Source organism: Rhinolophus sinicus, linkage group LG07, assembly GCF_036562045.2.
Source record: "Rhinolophus sinicus isolate RSC01 linkage group LG07, ASM3656204v1, whole genome shotgun sequence".
Classification (NCBI taxonomy): Eukaryota; Metazoa; Chordata; class Mammalia; order Chiroptera; family Rhinolophidae; genus Rhinolophus; species Rhinolophus sinicus.
In genome coordinates, this window is record NC_133757.1 from 46,971,703 (window position 1) to 46,995,237 (window position 23,535).

At 44.2% G+C, this 23,535-nt stretch overlaps 1 protein-coding gene across 1 annotated transcript in view; it reads left to right on the plus strand.

The window, feature by feature from the left end:
* Positions 1-371: 371 nt before the first annotated feature.
* Positions 372-23,535, plus strand: part of SRGN (serglycin) — a 41,333-nt gene continuing 18,169 nt past the window's right edge. Inside the window, exons 1-2 of the mRNA XM_019731913.2 lie at positions 372-566; positions 11,219-11,524. The gene's annotated coding sequence lies outside the window, so the exon portion shown is untranslated. The remainder of the gene's footprint in view (positions 567-11,218; positions 11,525-23,535) is intronic.

Here is a 23,535-nt window from a genome sequence, read left to right on the forward strand (position 1 = left end):
TCTAGCGATGGAGAAAAACAATACATTGGTATATAGTATGATGTCAGGTTGTGGAAAGCAGGGTACGGGATAGAGAGGAACAGGGTAGGGTGGTAGAGGTGGTGAGCTAATTTTTTATACGATAAGATGGGCAGGGAAGACCACTCTGAAGCAACATTTGAGAACTGAACTGAGGTGACAGTGAGTGGCAGAAGTATCTGGGGGCAGGGCTTCTGGCCCCACCAGTCCCGAGCTGCTGGGCCTGGGTGGAGTGGCAGTGTGGAGGGGCCTTCCAAAGCTTCTGGCTCAAGAGTTTCACTTCCTCCAGCCCCACCTCCCCCATTGTTTGGCTGGGGTAGAGGCTGGGTATCCCTGCTACTCGCTGGAGGGATCAAATGCCATTGTCATATTCACTTTTCCAGACAATATGAACTGAATTTGATCTTTTCTTTGCTACTTGTTCTTCAAGATCAAGGTCCTAAAATTCATTCCTCCATTTCTTCCTTTTTACCCCCGGGGGTAGACCTGAGTTTTCTACTGTGTCTCTCCAGGGTTTGAGGCTGGCTTCTACTTTCCTCTGGAAGCGGGTGAGTAGCCCCATCCTCCTACATGGGTAGGCTCTCCACCTGGCTCGCTCCTTCACCTCCTTCGAGTTTTCACTCAGATGTCACCTTCCCGAGTGAGTGCCTCTGACTGTGTTACTTCAAAAGAGTGCTTGTCACTTCCAACTGCCTGTTCTCTTTGTTTATTTCCCCCTAGCACACTGTATAATTTCTTTAAGCGTGAGGTATCACTTAGTGTATCCCCAAACCCCACCCCATCCTGCTAAACTGTAAACTCCATAAGGGCAAAGATTTGTACCTTTTTTTATTGATATAGCTCGAGCAGTTAGAACAGTGCCTGGAATATTGAGTAGGTACTCAAATATTTGTGTGATTAAAATGAATAAACAAGTGAATGGGTTATGAGGAAGAATCTTAAGTAGATTCTGTGCCTTTCTTTACATGGGAACTGAGAAGCAGAGAACAGCAAGGAATTCTTGAGACTACTTCTAGAGTGTGCCAGACCCAGTGCCAGAAGCAGAAAAGCAGCGGGGAGCAGAGCTGGATGCAGAGCTGCCCTCAAGGAGTTTGCTTTCTCATTGGGGATGGGCAGTTCCCCTCCTTGCACAACTCCAGGGGGCACCATTTTCACAGAACACAATGTGAGTGGTGCCCCTGGAGTTCTTCAAGGCAGGCACCTGTGGGAAAGGCAGGTGGGGAAAGGCTGTGGATGGTCCATGATGTGGGACTCAGAAGAGAGAGTGGGTACAAGTGAGCAGGGTGTGACAGCTCGGAAGGAGGGCCCAACCCAAGAAAGCATCACCAGCCTAAGGCCAGGAGAAGCACGGGTCGAGCATGGCCTGCCTCCATGGTGTTCTCTATGCCCAGTACGAGGCTGGCCTGGGGCCAGCACCCAGTGGGCGACGGCTTGATGGGAGGGCAGCAGTGCCCAGGTTCCAGGCTCAGGAGCAGAGTTCAGACTTACTCTTGTGCCTGGGCCTCTAACACAGTGGAGTTCACTCCCCTTGATTTTTTTTTTTTTTTTTTGATTTTTTTTTTTAATTTATTGGGGTGACAATTGTTAGTGAAATTACATAGATTTCAGGTGTACAATTCTGTATTACATCATCTATAAATTCCATTGTGTGTTCACCACCCAGAGTCAGTTCTCCTTCCATCACCACATATTTGAACTCCCCTTGATTCTGTTCCTCTAGTTGGTGGCTCTTCATTCTGCTTTGACGGTAGAATCTCAAATCCCCTGGGAAATTAGAAAACAAACAAACAACACTGGATGCCAGAGCCCCATCCTCAGGGATTCCAATTCAGGTGGTCAGAGGTGGGGCTGAGTGTCACCATATGAGGTGAGACTTGTGGTAGCCAGTTTGAGAGCCACTGCCCTACAAGTCCTACTATTGTCCCAGTATTGTGGGAGGTTAAGGATTCTTAACCCCGCATCTCCACAAAAAAATTCAAGGGTGTCTGTGAACTTGAGTGGGAATAGATTACACCTTAATTTTCACTAACCTCCAACTGCAATTGAGCATTTCCTTGTATTATGAATGTGGGTGTCAAACCACAGCAGTGCCTGTGACTTTGTCACCCATAGAAATCACAGATATTTTCATATCACTTTATGATTGTTGTGGGTATCTTGAGACATCATTTAAGTTCATTCCTACTTCAAAATAAAGGTATTAGACTTGCTCCTAGATTTTGTTATTTAATGCATTTGTGAAGGATCACGTATATCACTATATTACTATTTCTAAAATATTTTGATTCCTGGTATTCCACATGATTGTTTCTGTTGAAATTCTATGTACGTATATGTATTTTACAACAGTATTCTGAGAAGGGGTCCCTAGGTTTCCCCAGATGGCCAAAGGGGCCCCTGACCAAGCAAAGACTCACCTTCAGAAGAGGCTTGCTCTCTCGTCCTGTGTGGCCTTCAAGCAAAGGTCATATGATTCATTGTTAGGGCTGCCTGATCTCCCTCTTGGGGTGGGCACCACCAGCTCTCTCACCCTGTTTCCAATCTCTTAGTAAAAGTGCCCCTTTGCCCCCCATTGGCAGTGTAGGGTCAGCCCTCCTGTGGGTGCCCAGCTGGGGCTTTCCTTTCTTCCCTGTCAGCCACCTGGGGAGGGGGCAACCCAGATAGTGAGGAAACGAATTTGGACTGGAGGAGAGCGACAGTTCCCCGAGCCTGGGCTGGTTGCCAGCATGCCAATGTTGGCTCATTGCTGCCTTTTCACCATTTTGTCCTGCCTCTATTATTAGTACATCAGGTGGAGGAAATAAAACGGAGACCCATGGATTCCCAGCGGTACTCCTTTAGAGCCCTTCTTCAATGCGGTGGACACATGGGCATCCAAGCCTGACCTAGACATAGTCCCCCCACTTAGGGAGCTCGTAGCCTGTCCAGGGAATCAGAGTAAAAACTCAGAGTAGGAAGAGATTAAAACCAAATAAAAGTTTGGAGTTGGGGAAGGTATAGGTCTTAGAGCAAATCAGAAACAAATGGGTTAACTATAAATGACGCTTCCACACTCTCACACCTATTCCTGGGCTGTTGGTGGGTTGCTCAGCGGGCCCACGGCTGTTTAGCGGAGCTGAAAAGCAGAGGCACAGGGAATTGGAGTCTGGGCTCACTTCCTGGGCTGCTCAGCTCATGATGAGACATCATTTCCAGGCAGCCTAGATGCAAAAGCCTTTGGCCTATTTTCCTTTCAGATGTCAGCAAGAGCAAACAGTCTGGGTCACCATGGTTTGGTTCTTGTTGAAATCCAGAACCATGTCTCTGCTTGAGGAGGAAGGTCTTAGATGGAGAAGAGGCTGGAGTGTTAGCTGCCCAGCTCCCAACAGTGTCCTTGGGTCCATTCCCTACCTCCACCCCTGTGAACATACGCACTGTGGAAGGCATGCACACTGGTGACCAGGTGGTGACACATGGCAGTGTCACCATGGTGAACTTCACCTCTTGACTCAAGAGCCAAAAACAAGGCGTTGTTATATACAAGAATTGTAGTTGTAGGTAGCAGGAGTCCTGGAGAGGGATCAGTGGGTCACAGAGGGAATAAAACCCTGTCAAATGGAAAGCCCAGGAAATAACTGTCATGCTTTCCAGAGTCAGAGAACAGGGCCCTTAGACAGGACCTTTTATCCTCCTGGGGTTGGGGTACTCTTTTAGATCCTAGTGAAAGCCATAGACCCTTCTCCCCAGGAGAATTCATGTGTATCGTTTAAATACTGTACCTCATTTCAAAAGTTCTCAACCAAAGGGTGCAAACCCCATGTTAGGAGGAGAAAGAAATAGAGCAGGAATGTGGAATGAATCCCCCATGATTCGTTGCGCAGCTGCTAGCAGCAGGGCCAGGACCTCAGGTCCCAGCTGGCTTAGTCTGCCGCCCTTTCCCCACCCTTCACTGTCTTCACTGGAAAGGAGGAACGGGAGGAAGGGTAGCCACACTCTGGCTCACACCACTGGGCAAACTAATTGGTAGAAATAAACAAAGGACGCCACATGGACCCAAGGTGGCCGAGGCTTCTAGTTCTCCCTCCTCGTCACTCTCTCTTTGAATTCTTGGTTCCACAGCAAAAGACCAACAGGTTTCCTCCCTGAGGCATAACCTGGGGTAGTTACAAAAAGCCTTCTAGCTTCTTCTGTATCTAAGACCCTCTCTTAAAACAGAGAAAGTTTTCAAGATTTTTAACAAGAACCAAACTACACTGACCCCACCGTGTCCACCATGCTGAAATCTGAAAGTGGACCAAAGACTTTCATGCTGGGCTGCCTGGAAATGGTGTCTTCTCAGCATGAGCTGAGCAACCCAGAACAGACTCCTCTCCTCTAAACACCTCTTGGCAATAGTGGAGGGACTGCTGGTGACAAAAGGACCCTCCTAAAAAAAACTAGAGGATCACCCACACTCTTCCAACTAATTCTACCTACAAACAAGGAGGAAACAGTGGGGAATATGCCTCTAGACATCTGAATCCCTCCCCAAGGGCTCAAGAGTGATTTAGGCTGCAGGTTTCTGAGGCTGGGGTTCGAGAGAGCTATGCCCAGAAGCCTGGATTTTCTGACTCAGTGTTCATTTCAGATATGCTATTTCCCCTCAGTTGTGTGTCCTGGTTATTGATTCAGAAAATTTGTTACTCTGAAGGGTCTGAAGCAAAGCCCTGGGGTATGAGCAGGGCTCGGTGGTATCCACAGGAGTACGTGGATTCGAGTTCTGTCCCCAGTGTTCTTTCCAAGGTCTGACTGGTGTCTGTTTAGTATCAGTTCCGCATGGATCAGCTCATTCCTCTTCTGTTTTCTCTCTCCTTTTCTTTTGTATTGCCCAATGTTAGCCATCACCAAAGGGGAAGCCAACTCCCTTTTCCTGACTTCAAACTATTTTTGATTTCACAGTCAAATTTGACCAACTTGGGACAAAATACAGAATAATCAGTGAAGAGTCTGTCTTAGAGAATATTTGAAAAAGGGAATCTAGATAAGAATGGTTTATAATTAGCAGGTCACTTGACTAAACTGGGGTCTTAGAAGAGTGTATTCCCTTAAGTTTTCTTAAATCATTAAGAACCCCATTACCCCCAACCCCTGATATTGTTTGCACAATTCATTCTCCCCATCTCAGGAGTTTGCTAAGTAAAGATAAATTTCAGCTCCAACCCTGCCAAAATGAGTCAGATTTTTCTGAGTCTAGAATTATATTTGGGGGGGCTCCTTCTATGCAAAATTCTTCTGGGTTATAAGCATCTCTGAATATAAAATGGACACAAAGCAGGAGCTCCCGTGGCCTCTTTGCAACACCCCCAGGAAGCTCAGGTCCCATGATGAGACTTGCAGGCACAACAATCCTCCCCACCTAGCTTCTGCCTCTCAGAATTGCAGCAGAAAAAAATTAGAAAGCCATTTAACACGTATTATATGTATATGACTTTTAATTTTGGATTCTTGCTCACTGCAATAGAAAAATTCTGTGACTGTTTTTGAAATAAAGCAGCCCATTCTTCATGAAGCACACTTGAAGAAAAGATGGCTTTCAAAGAAAGACGTGTTATGATTCCTTGAGAACTTCTGAAGATTAAACATGGGACATACGCTGATAATGTGTGATCACCTTTGCAGGGCATGAATGCGTATGAGGCATTTTTAAATAACCTCTGTCATTACTCTTGAGTAGATGTTAAAGCCAATCCAGGAAATTTAGGGACAGAGTGTAGTTTAGGAGTCACAGTATTTCTTGGACTAGTGGGCTGATGAGAAGCACAGCAGTTTGGGAATTACACAATCTCTGCTCATATGTATTTCTTAATAACTCACTGACTACAGTTAAATGAATATTTTCTGTTCCTGTTTGCATTTAACAAAAATAGCAAAGGAAGCATCTATGAGGTTAGGAGAAGAACAAAGCCCAAACAGCAAATTCTGTTCCATTTGACCCAATGTGCACAATAGTGATCAGAGGAGATCTTCGAGAGCTCGTTTTTCCTCTTGACCTTGTGTACTTCCTGTACTTGGCTGCCTCTGCTGGGCGTGCTGCCCAGGCAGCGCTCTGGCTTCTCTGCAGCACTGCCATGATGAGGCTCGGTGGCAGCCATGGGCTATCGGTGACTACCATGCACGAGCAAGGGACTTCTGCAGTTCAAGGCAGATCCCACCATCGCTCTGAGAGGCAGCTGCCCCTCCCTGCATATCACAGATAAGAAAAGAGGCTCAGAGGAGTCAGGCAGCTCTAGGTGGCAGAGCCGGGCTTAAGAGCCACGTCTGTCTGGTTCCAGAGCTTGTGCTTCTACGGCTCTACCACCCACTCTGTGACTTTGTCTCCACTTGTTTTTCTCGCCAAATTTTTTTAGCAGTACAGGAGTGAGAAAGTCCGGCTTCAAGGAACTTACAATTTAGCTAAAGAGAAAAGATGAATAGATAAAAATCATTTCCTTCTCTGTACGAGGAGCTTGGCATTCAGGGATTCTATTTGGAGCATCAGGCCCAATGAGCAGAACTGCAGGAACAGAGCACAGGGAGGGTTCTGGTTAATTTTGGCCAGAGCTGTGGGGGAGGGGGCAATGGGGCGAGAATGCAGTGGGAAACAGTGCAAGTTGGAGGGACGAGGATTCACACCCCTGAATGATGGGTAAGGTGTAGACACAGTAACAGCTACCTCAATAGCTAGAAGGTATTTGGGGTTTACCAGTGTGAGGTTTTAAGAACTTCACAGGTTTTGACGCATTGAATCCACCTTACATCCTTCAGATTAGGTACTATCCTTCTGCCTGTTTTCCACAGGAGGAACAGAGATTTAGGGGCTTAGGGAGCTTGTCCAGCTGATCTCCCAGCTAGTACATGGGGAGCAGGGATTTGAACCTGGGTAGGCTGGCTCCAAGCCCTAGCTCTTACTTACTACACAAAGGACAGGCTAGGCTAAGCTATACCCTCTCATAGACTGTCATTACACTTATCAAAATTGTTATTATTTGCTTACTGTCTGTTTTTCCACTAGACTACAAGTATGTCTCTGAGAGGACAAGGCTTATGTCTGTCTTACTCTCAGAGGTAATTCCAGTACGAAGATTTGTGACTGGCACATCGAAGGCATTGAGCAGGTTTTTAAATGGATAAACCGCATTGGAGGAAAGCAGAGGATTCCTTTTCATGAGAAAGCCCCATCCCATCCGTCCCCCAGGTCCTCCATTCAATAGCTGGGAAATCACCTCACTTCCTCCTCACCTCAGTTTCCTCATCAGCAAAATGAGGATGATAAGAGAGGTGAAATTTTAGAAAACAGTTTTGCAATTCCTCACAAAGTTCAACATAGAGTTACTATATGACCCAGCATTTTACTCCTGGGTATATATATATCCCAGAGAATTGAAAATACAGTATATGTCCACAAAAAAGACTTGTACATGAATGTTCATAGCAGCATTACCATAATAACCAAAAAATGGAAACAACTGAAATGTCTATCAACGGATAAATGGATAAACAAAATGAGTGTGGGGACAGAGCCAGGAGTAGTTTCCAGGCTCTCGTCCTCACGTGGAAAGTTGCTCACTCAGGTAGTAAATGGTCATCAACTGTGATTGGATGGCCATCAGCTGTGGCTAGTTGGCCGTCAGCTGTAACCAGTGAGCCATTAGCCACTAATATAACTGCTGTGGCTACGCTAGCAGCAAATGGGGGCTAGCAAGAAGATGGTGGCTGAGCTGGCAACAGTGGATTGCAGCTAGCAGGTGAGGTTGGTTAGCAGAGAGAAGTGGACGGCAGGTTGCGGACACAACATGAGCAGTGTGGCTCCTGCTTCCTGTGTCTCCAACCCAGGCGCCAGCAAGAATATGGTGGTATGACTCCCCTATCTATGGCTCCATGGGTGTTCCTTTTTGGCCTCACCGTATCCTGCGTTCTTATGTGGGGAGCAGGACCAGAGACTCCGCATGAGTCCCTGAATGACAATGAGGTATACCCATGCAATGGAATATCATTGGGCACCAAAAGGAATAAAGTATTGATACATGCTACAACATGAGTAAACCTCAAAAACATTATGCTAAGTGAAGAAGCCAGTCACAAAGACTACATATTGTCCCATGTCCCATTTACATGACATATCCAGAATAGACAAGTCCCTAGAGGCAGAAAGTAGATTAGTTGTTGCCAGAGGCTGGATGGAGGGGAGAATAGGCAGTGTTGGGAAGGGGGTGAATTCCCCTCCTCTGCCCTTCTTTAGTTCTTACAGCTGGACTAATTTTAAAATAATAAACTTGACACAAGACTAGGTTAACAGGAGAAAAAAAAAACAATTTATTACGTGATTACAGGATAATTACAATATGATATTCCAATCATAAGATGAGGCTCAAAAAAATGATCCAACTGGGCACCTTTTTATACTTTTTTATGCAAAGGAACAATAAACTTGTGAGGATTGGACAGGACAAAGAAAGTTGGTACTCATTAGAAAGGGATCGAAGCAAGGTTTGGGCTTGGGTAGTAAGTTAGTAAAGGGATTACAAGGTTTGTTTATACAGGCTTTTTCGCCTCAGGAGGGCACCTACCAGATGGAGAGTTATTTCCTGCATTTAGGGAGGCAGAGGAGAGTCAGAGAGCTCCTCCGCCCCTGCTGCTTCTCAAGTGGTTTTAATTCTAGATAATCAATACGCCACTGTGGGTTACCTTTGGACAGGCTGCCCTGAGCCCCGGCAGTAGTGACAACTAATGGGTACAGGGTTTCTCTTTGGAGTGACGCAAATATTCTGGCATTAGACACTAGTGATGATGGTTATGAATAGACTAAAAAAACACTGAATTGTACACTTTAAAAGGGTGAATATGATGGCATGTGAATTATATCTCAAAAAAAAAAACAGAATGGAAGTGAAAACAATTCAAAAGTTCTGCCTAAATTTAGGTTGGCAACTTATTCATATTTTGTAGGGAATTTGGGGATCTGGGCAAAGTCTCAAAAATGAGGGTCTTTTTTATTTTTTATTTTTAGCCTCCACTCTAGTTCAGGTGATGGTGCTAAAGTTAGAAAGTCAAGAAGGGGGAGGAAAAGTGCAGGCATGAGACTGGGATTCTAGTGTTTGTGGATCCGGATGCTTAATATGTGGGAGATAGTGAAGAGAGAATGTGGGCTTGGGACAAGCCAGCTCTAGATTTACCCAGCTTAATATTCCAGAATTCTCTCTGCCCTTCGCCTCCACCTTCTCTGCCACCATCCTTTTACAAGCCACCATTGTCTTGTGTCTGAACTACTGCAGTTGCCTCTTAAGTGCTTCATTCATTCCACAAATATTTACTGAACACCTGTTAGGGAAGTGCACTGTTCCAGGTATTGGGGATCAGCAGCGAACAAAACACACAGAAATCCCTGCCCTCAGGGAGCTGACATTCCAGCAGAGCCAGACAGCAAACAAATGAATATGCAAATTGCTTGATATATTAGAAAATGGTAAGTACTCTGGAGATAAAGCAGAGGAGGGAGGTAGTGAGTTTTGTGCTGAGGAGTTGCAATTTTAAATTTGGAGGTGAGGAAGACATCATTGAGAGGGTATCATTTGAGCAAAGATTGACAAGTGAGGGGGCAAGCCATGCTGATATCTGAGGGAAAAGTGTTCTAGGCAGAAGGAACAGCCAGTACAAAGGGTTCAAGGGAAGAGTGGCCTGGAGTGGTCCTGTTTGTAGAAAAGCAAGGATGTCATTGTGGCTGGGGGGAGGGAGGGAAGCAATGAGGTCAAAGAGGTAAGGGGAGGGGGGACCCCCTAAGATCTTAAAGTCTCTGTTCTTTCCTCTCTGCAAAACCTTCCAGTGGCTTCTAATTCCTTCTAGCCTACAAGGTTCCACATGGTGTAAGCCCCCTGCCTCTCAGACCCCAAAGGCTCCCCCCACCCCCCAGTGCTTTGCCAAGCTCTTTCCCACCTCAGGACCTCTTCCCTTGTGGTTCTCTCTGCCTGGAAAGACTTTCCCCCATCTTCCTGGCTGGCTAGTTCTTGTCATCCTAATCTCAAACTTCACCTCTTCTGTGAACCCTGTGTAAAGTAGCCCCCGCCTCTGATTATTCCATTACTAGTTTTATTTTCTTGCTTTATGACTACCTAAAATGATCTTGCATGTTTTATATGTGAGTGGTCTGTCTGCTCCCTCAGAAAGGAAGCCCGTGAGGTCAGAGACTTCCTCTGGCTTGTTTACCTGCCATTCCTGGAGTCTTCCTTAAAAATTATCTGTTGAATGCAGAGGAATTTGATGACCTTCATCTCCTGGGGTATTCCTCGGATTGAAGAGGTGGCTTTTGGGTGTCAGCACAGCCTGTAAGCTTTCCAGAGGGGTTTATCACTGCACTATCCAGACAACCTTTGCTCTAGGGGATGAACGGTTGTACCTTTGGCTGGGACCCAGCATTCTTTACCTCTGTCTCTAGGAAGGAGAATGCTTTGTGACCTCCACCCTCTGTCCTATAACTACCTGTGACATCCTGGGTGGATTGTGTAACTTCTTTGAGATTGAATTTCCTCTGTAAATGAATATAATTCTGCCTTACTTAAATCTAAGTGTTATTGTGAAGTTAAATAAGATAATTAAGGACTGAACAAATACAAAAAAGAACCCTTCCAAGGTCCTATCTGCTTTCCTTCTCCTAATCTCATTTCAGCTGGCCAGCTCTCTAAAAACTGGGGATGAGGGAAGCTTCTGAAATTACTGATCTCTGAGATCTGAGAGTGTATCAGGGACCATCTGGCCAAGGGAGTCTCAAGAATTCGTGTTACAGGTGGGGAAACTGAGGCCTACAGTGGGGAAACAATATGTCCAGGAGAATTGGGGGAAGGTCCTAGGTAGCAGTCATCAGATTGGGAGTTCTAACTCTGGGAGCTTCATTAAAACCCTTAGAATTATGTGAATAATCTTATGGTTACAGTTCTTTTTCTGAGAAAAGGTTCACCAATATCTTAAGGGGTTTCTACAATGGCCTTAGATGCTAAGAACACTTTAAGGGTCATGGACTCTTTTGAGAAAATTATAACTGAACTCCTTGAGGTGTCATGTTACCATTCTCCTAGAAAATAGCAGTGCCAGGTTCATAGCAGATGCCCCCAAACTATCTATTGAATGATTGAGTGAGTGAGTGAATGAATGAGGAATGAATAAATAGATCAATGGATTGAGAAATGACACCATTTCCTCCATTTCATTCCAGTGCTCTTTTTACCTACTCACAAATATAAGAAGTTAACCCTCTCCCAAAAAGGACTGAGGACCTTGGATTCTCATTGCCTCATGCCTGACTGCCCTGCCCCTCTGGAATGATCTCCTAGCTGGCTGCACGTGTGTGACAAGCAGCCTCTGTTGGACCAGGCTGTCAGCTGACCTGAAGATGGTCCTATTGTATGTAGAAGATTCAAGCTTTCCCTGTCTGACTTTGCCAGGTGTCAAGAAACCCAACCTCCTGCTCAGCCCTGGTCCTCGGGAGTACAGCTCGGACAGGGACAAGAGCCAGAGAGAGGTGAGTGGCTAGAAGTCCAAACTTTCCAGCTTTTCTGGGCATAGACTAGTGATTCTCCTGGGGGCTGGTTTGGTTTGAGACACAAGAAGGTCCATTAAAAAAAAAAATCACCAAGCAGATCCTTGAATTTTAGACTTCAGTCACATTGGCCCAGAAATACCCAGACTGAAGGTCTGGGAACAATCTGAGAAAGACAGAGCTGGACCCAAGACTGGGAAGGCTGACAGGTGGAGAGTGTGTCAGGACCTGGGACCTACTGACTTGGAGGTTCCCCTATTATGAGGAGAGCTTGGTGGTACTTTCTTTAGGAACTCTGAGGGAAGTTTGGGATTTCCTGGCTGGTAAATAGGGTTAGGGAGTACATTCCGAAATAAAGGGGGTTTTCCTTTAGTCGCCAATGAAATCAGAAGAATTGCCATTTAGAAATACAACTTTGTGTGGAGGCAGTTTCAGCTTTGTTGGTGACTGAAAGTTGGAGCTGGGACTTCCTCTGACACTTCACTTCAGTCATTCTGAAAATGTAGAATTCTTCTGGGCCCCTCAGACCTGAGTCCCTTTTGCCGGGGGTTTTTAGTGTGATTCACTTTTTGTCTTCCAAGGTGTCCTTTCATTTTCCTGAAATGGTTTGCTAGTATGCCTTGGGACTTTAAGGGCCAATGGAACCTTGATCTCTGTGAGAACTGAGGTTAGCCCGTAGCCCCCTGGGCCCCTGGTGCTCTTAGCACAGGACCTGGATGGAGTAGGTGCTCCACAGCCATCGTTAGGTCAGGAAACACTGCGCTGGTTTTCACAACTCCAAAAAAACCAGGTGAAACTCCAAAAATAGGGGATTTGTTTGTAATTCTGGCACAGGAACCAGGGTAGAATAGCATGTAGCCTTTTGGAAAAGCGAATTATGAAGACTAGGTGGGAATATATAAAAAGATAAGTGGTGGGAAAATATTATCCAGTAATTAGGTTACGGTGGACCAGAAGCAAAGGCAAATGGAAATCATTGTGCTAAGGCAGTGAGATTATGGGTAGTGACTGTTCAAGGTTTTTCTTAAATTTTAACTCTCATATCATCAATGTAAGGTAACAACCAAACCTCTGCAGCGGTATTCTGTAATAGACGTAACCAGGACTTGGGTGGCCGAAGTCCTTTGCTTGTCCTGGCTAGACAGAGCTCCTCATGGACAGAGTCCATTTTGTTCCTGCCTCACCCCCCTGACCCCACCCCTAGCATATAGTAAGTGCTTGAGAAATACTTGCTGAACTAGTGGCTCAATGGGCAGTTTATGCCAAAGGTTAGGTCTTTTTTGAAGATTCCCCAAGGGGTTTTGATTGGAGGAGAACTTGGGAAAAGAATCACATCTGATTCACAAACCACCAGCCAAAGGAAAAGTTTAAGTACTGTGACCTCTTGTCTTGATTGTATATAAGTGAGTTCTTTCCAATTAAAGTTGTTTAGTAAATGCGTAACCAAATTATTTATTTGTTTGTTTGCTTGTTTATTTATTTATTTATTTCCCCCTCAAACAAGCTTTTTCTTGTTTGAATAAAATCACAACAAGAAGAGGGAAAAACCCTTTGTCCACATGGGTACCTTTCTGGGTTCAGAACCCAGTGAGGGTGATAAAGGGCTGCACTCAGGGAGAAGTGGTGGCCTAACTGACACCGCCTTTGGGACTCAGAATCCATAACTGCAGGTCGACCTCTCTCTTGTTCCAAGTGTGGGCCTCTGTCGAGGTGGGAGGCCGGGCATTCACTGACCTCTCTCTCTTCTTGGGGTCCTGGTGCATGGTTCCATGACTCTGCCAGGGCCTTTATATCAGCATATGGAAGGACTTGGCTTGTGGCCAAGGAGCAAGTGGGGTGTTTTTGGTTTGGGTCGGCATTTGCTAACTGGTAAAGGTCCTGCCTCACTCTATTCCTTCTCTAACACCCTGTGTCTGAAATACCACTGCTAGTTCCTCCTGAAGTGTAGGGTTTCAAAGGCCCCTGCTCAGGCCCAGATCTGGAGAGGGAGCCTCTCTGGACCATTTCTCCAACAGAAAAAAGAACCACAGGTGACTCAACTCTGGGGGAGATTAACCATTGAATTAAGTAGTGGGATATTATATCTGGGAGATAGAAATGATGTGTCCCTAGCAAGGGAGGCCCAGAGCAATTTTATCTTTTCTAGAGCCTCTACCTGGAGTACTAATATTAATTAATATATCCAGCCAGTTAGTCACTCACCTAGCAAGACCCTGAAAGTATGGCATATAACATAGTGAATGTTTGACTTCTTACTCTTTATTTTCCAAGCAGTGCACTAAGCCCTCTACACGTGATATTCTCTTTCAATCTTTCTGACAACTCCATGAGGTAGATAATATCCCTCCTTTAGAGGAACAAACACCAAGGCTCAGAGATGTGATTTGACCAGTATCATGCAGCTAAATATAGTAATGCTATTTAATAGCTAACGACCATTGAGTACTTACTACTAGAGGGCTTCCTGTTTCAACTCACTTAATAACATCCTCATGAAGGAGACAGAATAACCATTTTATCAAGTGTAGGAAGTAGAATACAAGAAGGTTAAAGGCTCCCCAAGGCATCAGCTAGCAGACGTCAGCGTAGGGATAGGAACACAGGCAGCTCCACTGAGCTGTGCTCTCAACCTCCATGCTGTGTAAGTGTTGGGTCCAGCTGTGTCTGGTCCACAGAAATGTACTAGAGCCTGCTGTGTGCCAGGAACATACGACGACGCTGGTGATCAGACTGGTGACTCAGGTACTGCCCTCGTACATCCAGAGGACCCACGCAGGAAGCAGCCTGGCCTCCTGTCTCCTCCTGCCTGCAAAGGGCAGTCAGCGGAGACCCTAACCTCTTCCTTTGTGGCTCCCCAAGGTAATAATTGTCCTCTTTGGGGGACTAAAACAAGAGATCAGGTGTCTCTAAAGCTTGTTATCCCTGAGACTTGGATCTCTGTGGGGTCTTGCCTTACATGTGCACTGTGGGGTTTTCCCTATCCCTGTTTCACACACGCCCGCACAATAGAAGACGCTGCTGATGGATCCTGTCAGAGAAGCTCCTCCCAAGATTTTGAGGCCAGGATTAAGGGGTCTTAAGTCAAAATTTATGCTAGGGAGAAATTGTGCTTGGCTACATGGCTCTGCCTTTGGAGGTTCTGGAGGGATGTGAGATGATCTGATTTATATTATAACAAGCTGACTCTGGCCACTGCACGGTGACAGAATTGCCAGTACCTGAGTGTGAATGTTTTCCCTGTAGGATCAGCCCTATGGGAGCCCATTTCAGCCTGAGTTCTGGAATCCTGCCCTGGATTGGAGAGGTCCTCTCTGTTCTACAGGACAGGGCTTGGTCCTCTCTGTCCTACAGGACAGGGCTTGGCCCTGGAACTTGGCTTCAGCTGATCAAATTCTATCCTCAGCTTCCTCAACAGTACAATCCTCAGTGGACTGTGAAAGCATTAAATGTTTTAATATCTGGCAAGTACTTAGCGTACTGCCTGCTTATATTATACATGTGAGCAATTATTATAATTATCCCTGGCCTCATGGGCAGAGATGAACAGAAACCAGGGTCCATCCTGGCTACCTCCCCTTTATCAGCCAGCCTTGAGCCTCCATTCTCACCTGTGAGCTGGGGATGGTTAAGCCAACCTCACATCCTGACTCGCACGTAGTAGACCCCTCCTCCCCCAAGATCAAAGAAAACAGGTTTAAGATTTTTCAGGAAATATTTTGCTCCAGTTGTTTTTCCTTCCTCACTTCCCAAATGTCCACCCTCTCACCACCACCTTCCCCCAAGCTGTGCATCCTTCAATTCTCAGATCTAGTGTGTCTCCTTGCAGCTTTTGTCTCAGCTAGGATTACCCTTTGGTCCTTGTTCCATCTCTCCACCTCTGGGAAATGACATACACCTTTAAGGACTTCTAACATTACCACACCTGAATGGTAAGGGTGCCTACTTACTGGGCCCTGACTGGGTGCCTGGCTTTGTTCTTTATTGCCATGTGCTGGGTCTTCACACAGATGTGCTTGTTTGATCCTAAGAGTTCCTAGGAGATTGGGGTGATTATCACCCCATTTAAAAGATAGAAAAACCAAGGTACAAGTGATTAAACATCAGGTCTGATGCCATAGCTAGGAAGTAGTAGGTTTGAACCCAAGCAGTCTCAGTCTAAGCCCCAGCTCCCAGCCACTCCATTTTTTTGCCACCACATGACCCTTATGTTTAGAATCCATAGGAATTCGGAAATGGAGCATTGTCTTTGTCCTATGAATGTCAGAGCTTTATTTGTTTACTCTTTCTTAATCAAAAGATATTTTACTCCAGAGTTGGACGGCTCAAATTCCCCCTGGTTATATTCTGCTGGAGTTTCGTTTCTTTTGAAGGAAGGCATTCTTTCTAAATCTCACTGAACTCTCCTATACTCAGAAATAGACATATTTTCTCTTGCTCTGTCACCTGGAGAGATGGAACTCTGCCAATCTGTACATTCTTTCACCAGCTTGAAAAGAGTCTTAAGATGTCTCAAAATCTCTCTGAGCCAGTTCTTCTCTGAAGCAAGACAGACCTGGCCTCTTTCCACTATACTGGTTTCCTGTCAGTGACTCTGAGAAAAGTATTTGCAGTTTTCCAGGCTCTCTCCTTCCATCAGTTATGCTCTGGACAATGACTTACACCTAGTGTGTACACAGGGTCTAAAGCAAGTATGGACGAAAAAGGAGCCACATACTAAACCTAATAAGCTCAGGGGAGGCCTGCATGGTGGGCCTTACAAACTGAGAGACCAAAGTTACCACATAGAATGGTCTGAACATAAAAATTCCTCACTAAAAGCGGGTCATGGCAGTAGTCACATCCTAGGCCTGTAGCTTCTTTAACAAAGGTCAATCTTTACCATAAGGGAACCTGTCTATTGTCTTTTTGCGTCTAAGATAACATACCTTTGAAATGTCAGAGTAATCTTTTCCAGACACCTCAGGGCACCCCCCTCCACCTCATCAGAGCACCAGACTACAGAACCCCTCGTTGTTATCTTGTTCCCCACATACCATTTCTATGTGCTGTAAATGTATACTATCCTGTACCCACCAATGTAAAGGAAGTATGTGTCTTTCTGTTTTACTTTTTAGCTAATTCCAGAAATTTCCTTGCTTTGCTTTCTCCTGCCCCTTTAACCTACTACCAATGGATTTCATATAACCCTCCTTACATCTCCTCTTTTGATTCTAATGTACAAAATAAACTAGAAAATGTCCATTCTCCGGAGCATTGAGATTTGCTTGCTGGCAATTGTCATCAGTTTGGCTCAAATAAACCATAAAAATTCTCTATAGGTTTGAGGTTTCTAATGTCGACACAAGCCACACTGGGCTCCTCTGCCCCTGCTCAGAGTTTTATTTTAGCTTAATTTGTTGTTTTCATATTCCAGAACATTTAGAAATGACATAAAAGTATAAAGAAGTAGGAAAACATATGATCCCTAAGACCCCCGCTCCTGACGTTTGTGCAGATTGGAGTTTACTTGAACCTGAGGGCCTGCCTGCCAATGTGCAGGGCACTGCATGGGCCTATGGCAGGGACAGTCCTTGCCCCAAGGTTCTTAGAATCTGAGCTGGTGAGTGTGGAGAAGAGCTTTGAACAATTTCCATTCTAACCAGTATTGACTGAGCATCTATTGTGGCCAGGGATTCTTCTGAGCACTTCAGGTACATTAGTGAACAAAAGATCCCTTTTCTTCCTCAAAGAGTTTCCGTTCTAGTGGGGAAGGCAGACAATGAGTTGATAAATGCTATAGAGAAAAGAAAAGAAAGAAAGGGGGCTGGCGTGCAGGGTGTGTGAGGGGAGACTGCAGTATTAAAAGAGGATTGTGGCCTCCTTAAGAAGGACATATTTGCGTCAAGACTTGAAATAGGTGATGGATTTAGCCATGTGGGAATATAGAGTTTCAGGCAGCAGGAATCGCTAAAGCCTCAGAGAAACAAGATCCAACACAAACATCAGGAAGGGGCCACCCAAAAGATAAGGAGTCTGAGAAGGGGCCAAGGGGGAGGGAGGAAGGAGGGCTGGCCTGCCTTTGCTAATTGCATTGTGTGGCTGCCTTGCTAGGTGGGGCGATTTACCAGACCCTGGGGACCAGCCTCTCCCCAAACCTCTGGGCCAACGGAAATCAGCTCTGATCCAGGCTCTTTCAAACTAGGACCTGGTCTTGTGTAGGCCCTATACCCCCTGGGCCTCAGCGGCCTCAGTGGCCTTGTCTGTAAAAGAAGATAGCCAACATCTGGGTGCTCCCTGGTCTCCTGCCCGCCAGCCCCCTGAGTAATAACAATACTAGTAATAATAGAAATAACAAAAATAATGATAATAATGTTACAAATAAGATGGCAATTGCGTCATCTTCCCAGGGTGAATAAGTTAATTAGTCTCATTATTGAGACTTTTTAAAATCAAAAGTAAAACCATCTAACTTCTGTGGTTTCTGAGGAAAAGAAAGGAAAGAGCATGGTCTTTGGTCAGGAAAAAAAGTGAGGTGAAAGAGGCAAAAGGCTTCCTCTCACCAGCATTTAACCGCCTTCCCTTGGAGGGAACTGTGCTCCGAGGGCGGGTCTTGCCTGCACCTTGAGAGTGTTTCCTTAGCCGAGCTTCAGAACACCCGCAAGCAGCCAACTGTCAGTTTGGGAACGTTTGGGAAGTGTTATGCAAAAGGTGGAAAAAACGGTCTTTGACAAAATAAAAAAAAGAGAGAAAATTTGGCAAAGTTTCCTAGCCTTTAGGTAGGGGCCAGAAATGCAAAAATGTGTTCTCACAATCTGAGTTGCTAAAAGGAGGTTATTTGAAAGCACCATATTGTCAGATACTTGGTGTTGCCCAGGATTTAGGGTACTATGATTCTAGGAGAGAGCTTTTCCTACCCACGACAGACAGGAGTGTTTAATTTTTAGTTCTAGAGGGGAAGTGGGATGTGCTTGTTGGGGAAACGGGACTAACAAATGAAAAGCATACCCAGGGAAGTTCATCCAGACAGGAGAGCTTATGTGAGGGGTCACAGACCTGGTAAGAATCAGGGTCTGAAGTCAGATTATCAAAGGTCAAATCCCACCTGCTTTTATAATGTTCTATGCTTCAGTTTCCTCATCTGTATAATAGGTATAACTTCACAGCGCAGTTATGGTAAAGTGAATGAATACACAGGAAGTCCTTAGAACGGTACCTATGTCCTAGTGAAACAACCGACAGTGGGTGCTTTTGTCTTTGGGTTTCATGGGTTTTTCCTAACCAACATTTGAGTCTTTTTCATTGAAGGCTGCCTATTTTGGGGCACATCTTCTGTGCAAACACACTTTCAGGTCTTGTATCTCTCTTCTTTCTAACCAAGATTTTCTTTAATCTTAAAAGAGCCACCATTTTCTAAGCCAACACTGTCTAACAGAAATATAATGCAAGCCACAAATATAGGCCTCTATATGTGACTTTAAATTTTCTAGTAGCCACATTTTAAAAATGTAAAACAAGTGAAATTAATTTTAATAATATACATTTTTACCTAATACATCCAATATATTATCATTTCAACATATATTCAATAGAGAAATTGTTGATGAGATTTCACGTTCTTTTCTTGCTTACTACAGCTTTGAAATCCAATGCATATTTTACAAATACAGTGCATTTCAATTCAGGTTAGTGACACTCCAGGTGCAGTGGCCACATGTGGCTGCCATGTTGGACAGTGCAATGTAAATGACAGGAAGGTGGTTCTTGGCAGTCAGCTTGGGTGGGCTAGTCAGACTGGACCCTGACTCTCTCCCAGCCACTACTATGATAACTAGAAAGGCCACTGAGGTTTGCGGGCAGGGGCTCTTCTGGTCATAGGAACAAGGAGGATCTCGGAGCAAGCCCTGCAAGTCCAACGGTGCGGTTTTGAACTGAGATCTATTGAGCAAGCTCTTGCTTGCCCCTAACGGTCTTTTCCTCCCTCCCCTGAATCTAACCTCATCCTCCACCTCCAATTTAATCTTGAGGATTAAATTCTCAAATTAGTTTATTCATGATTATCATCCTCTTTTAAGATGCAAATGTTGGGATAATACCTTCACTGAGTATCAACTGAGACTAAGTAGTTGAGATAGAGATGAGGATGGAAACAGAATGCTCTTTTGGGTGCTGTTTGGAAGCTCAGAGAAGTGGCAGTGTTTAAAAGCCAGTAGTGATAGGAAAGAGCTGCTTTCTGCAGGATTTCGGCCTCTAATGAGCCCTTTCAGCACAAGTCACTTAGTTCTAATAGGAGCCTCCTCAACCAAAGGCAGAGTAAGAGCAGAAACCAACGTTCTGGGCATCATGTGTCCATATTTTTCTAGGTGAATGAGTCTGAATCTGAAAACTACATCAGGAGTCCCTCAAAGTAGGAATTTTCAGACTTGTCTTGCCCATCCATTCCTAGCAGCCCAGAAGAAGGAGAGGCAGCGCCTTTTCTTCTGAGGAAATGCCCTTTGATCCTATTTGAGGAAATTTCAGTTTGGTTTCTAGAGTAGGCTGTGCCTTGGGGAAGGCTGGCTTGATTTTGAGGACAGAACCTCCTCTCTGTATCTCTCCTTCTTCTCATTCTGTCATTTTAGGGTAAATTTACACATCTTTCCTCCAATTTGTTATTAAGGTTTGCGTGAAGGGAGTCTCATTTCTCTGTTTCCAAGTTCTTGGGAAGAGTGTAAGGGACCTTACTTTTACCCCCATGAGTGCCTAGTATTATTACCTCCAGGGATACTCTAAAATGTGAAAAGTTCTGCTCTTGTTTCATTTGTGGTAAGATTGGACTATCTACATAACCCACAGATGTTCTTCCCTTCAGTCTTACTGACTACTACTTTTTTCCAATCTATTACTATTTTCCCAATCTATTAGTGTTTTCCCAATCTATTCCTAGCTAGCTACATTACCTTGAAGAAAATTACTTTTATAAAGCAGTTCCCAAGTACTGATCTCTGACCCAAGTTCTTCAGTCTCATTATAGCCAAAGAATGTTCTCCATTAATAGTTCTTTTTTGAGTTAAACTTTTGTCAGCAATCAAAATATTTTTTGAGTGTTTTTTTAATTACTAATACAATAATTTTGTTTCATAAATTTGGCATAGTCTGAAAAGGATGAAGAGGAAACATTTGTCATCCTACTGTCTAGAAAACACTACTGTTAACTTTTTGGCAATCAACAGTTATTTGAGCCCATTATATTCCAGTGAAAACTAGATTCCTACAATAATCCAGGTATAAAAACAAGATTAGCACAAGCAACAAAATAGAAATATTCAATACAGAATTCATTCATTTATTCATTTATCCAGTGCCTCAGGAGAAGGCTAAATTAATCTAGAAGTTTAGTCCCTTTGGGGATATCATCAAATAAAGGTCATCAAATGTAGAGCATGTTATCGAAGTCAGAAGAGCAACTCATTCCAACAGTATATACTTCTTCGAGGGAAAGTAGGCAATATTCTTTCATTCTTTAGTGGAGGGGGTGGGGTGTTAAAAGTTAAGATTTCCCTTGAGAAAAATTTTTACTATCTCAATGTAATAACTGTGACCCAACGGTTAAGTTTCTAAATAGCATTTCACTGAGCAATTTTGTTCATTTTTTATGTTTGTGACCAAGACCCCCTCCCCCTAAAAAAAAAGAGCCTAGAGTATGGAAAAAAAAATAAGAACCAACTAAAGTGTAGCAACTTAATTGGTAAATGTGGTCAGCCTTGGAGGATTGAAATCAATGGGCCGTTGAAGATCTGGTTGATGCTCTGTGGTTACAAATTAAGGGACAAGAACTTTTCTCTTCCCTAGTGACAAATAACCTTAAATATAAATGCAGATAGGTGAGTGGAATTTCGGTATGTGTGTTTCGGTATGTGTATGAGATTCAGTTGTGAAGTCTGGGAAATACTGTCGCGGAGTTTGGGAACTTGGAAAGTTTACTTGTCTGCAGAGGTGGTGAATTGATGCATGGGTTACAGAATTGTCAGGTATTGACAACCAAATTAGTTCTGGGGACATCCGTGGGGCCACATAGTGCCACAGGGTAGGGTATAAAATGAAAGCGATAAGAAGAGATGAGAGGGAACCCAGTGTGCTAACAACTGGTATGTGGCACTTTGAATTCCGAAGGCAGGACATGGCAGTGGTAATCTCCGGATGAAAGGTGATAAGGGATTTGTCTTTTCTTTTAAGTCCCACCTTGCCACTCCCCAACGGCCCACTTTTCCATAATAAGCATTATTAATTTTTGAATTAGAAAACATAATTTACTAAAGATATGAGAAATAATTTAGAATAGTATTGATAGATAACATGTCTTGGGAGAAAGATAAGACTTAAGAAGTGAAATAAGGACCTCCTTTCTTGATTTATTTTCAAAAGGCCTGGTTCCCCCTAAACCATATGTCCACTCCTGTTCCCGTATGCCTAAAATTTTCTCTAAGAGATTTGTTTCTAATATTTGTGATCCCTGTGAAAATATTCCCAAGAGAAGTAACACATCCCACTGCTCCCAATTATTTATGTCAATAATATTTAGCATGTGGCTCTTCCATTGCAACTTTTGGTTTTTCAAAGCCCTATAACTTTGGAATTGGAATGTCATATTCTACTAGACTCAAGGTAGCATTTGAGAAGTCTTTTTGCCCTTTTATTTTAAAGAACATATTTTTTAGAGCAGTTTTAGGTTCACAGCAAAATTGAGCAGAAGGTATAGAGATTTCCTATATATCACAGCCCCTAGTTTTCTTCTTGTCAAATTATAGATCCAAACTATGGTGGGGGAGCTCTAACCCTCCTCCACCCCCATCTAAGATTAAAACATTAAAAGTCCCAAACTTTTATGTATTTGGCAACACCTGGGGAGGCTTCTGGACTAGGGTCATGGAGACTTTCAACAATGGGAGATCCTGCTCTTGGGAAACTGAGTATGTGGCTACAGTGACAAGAAGGGAGGAGCTAGGGGAAGGAGCCACTGGCCCAGGTGGGGATGCCCATGAGCCTGTGCTCTCCCAGGGCACCTATCCTGCAGGCACCCATCCATTGATACTCAGTGAGGGGACTAAGAACACAATAGTAGCGTCTCCCTTGAGACTTTTTGTCTTGCCACAGTCTCCCACCCACTAAAGGGGAGGAAGGTGGAATGAGCGTAGAAATGAGAGAGTGGGAAATTCAGAGGTGATGAGATCCATGAACAGAGGAGTTGCTTTTTGAAAAAAAAAAAAAATTTTTTTTTCTCTCCAAAGTTAGATGTTTTCTTATTTATATGGACTTCAAATAAGATAAAGATACCTTTTTAAAAGGTTAATTTCTAAAAAGTGTCTTACTATGGAAATTCTCAAACTCATATTAAAATAGGGAGATTAGGATCATGAGCCTCCATCTACCCATCACTCAGCTTCAGCAGTTGTCAGCCCACTGCTATACCTCTCTCATCCCCCCTCTTCAAACTGGGTTATTTAGAAGCAATTCCCAGCCATTTTGTCATTCCAAACTTTAGTATATACCCCTGAAAAATAAAACGACTAAAAGGAAGACTTCTGATGATTTATCAATCTTAACCTGGTTTTCTCATCGTTCTTCACGTGTCACTAGACTTCGTTTTAGGAAACTTGACTTCTAGACCTGGTTTTGCCACTCACCCAGCTGTGTGACTAGTGACACGTCATATACCTTTCTGGACCTCCACCTCTCCTACCTGAGTGAATGAAGTAGATGATTTCTAAGGTCTCTTCCAGTTCTAGAAATCAAAGATTCTTGCAAGGGGCATCCTTTACGCCTCCTGAGATTTGGTACAGGGTTTATTTGCTGTTTGTTTTCTTGGTGCAGTGCTCAGTTCAGAGTCAATACCTTCTCAGTGAAAAGCCAAGGAAGTCCCAGAGGCTGCTGAGTGGTGGAATCTTCAACTTGGAGCTTTAAAAAAGAAGTAAGCCTTAAAACCATTCCTGGAAGCAGTTTTGTGTTGCCCTCAATATCGCTTCCGACAACCTCAATTC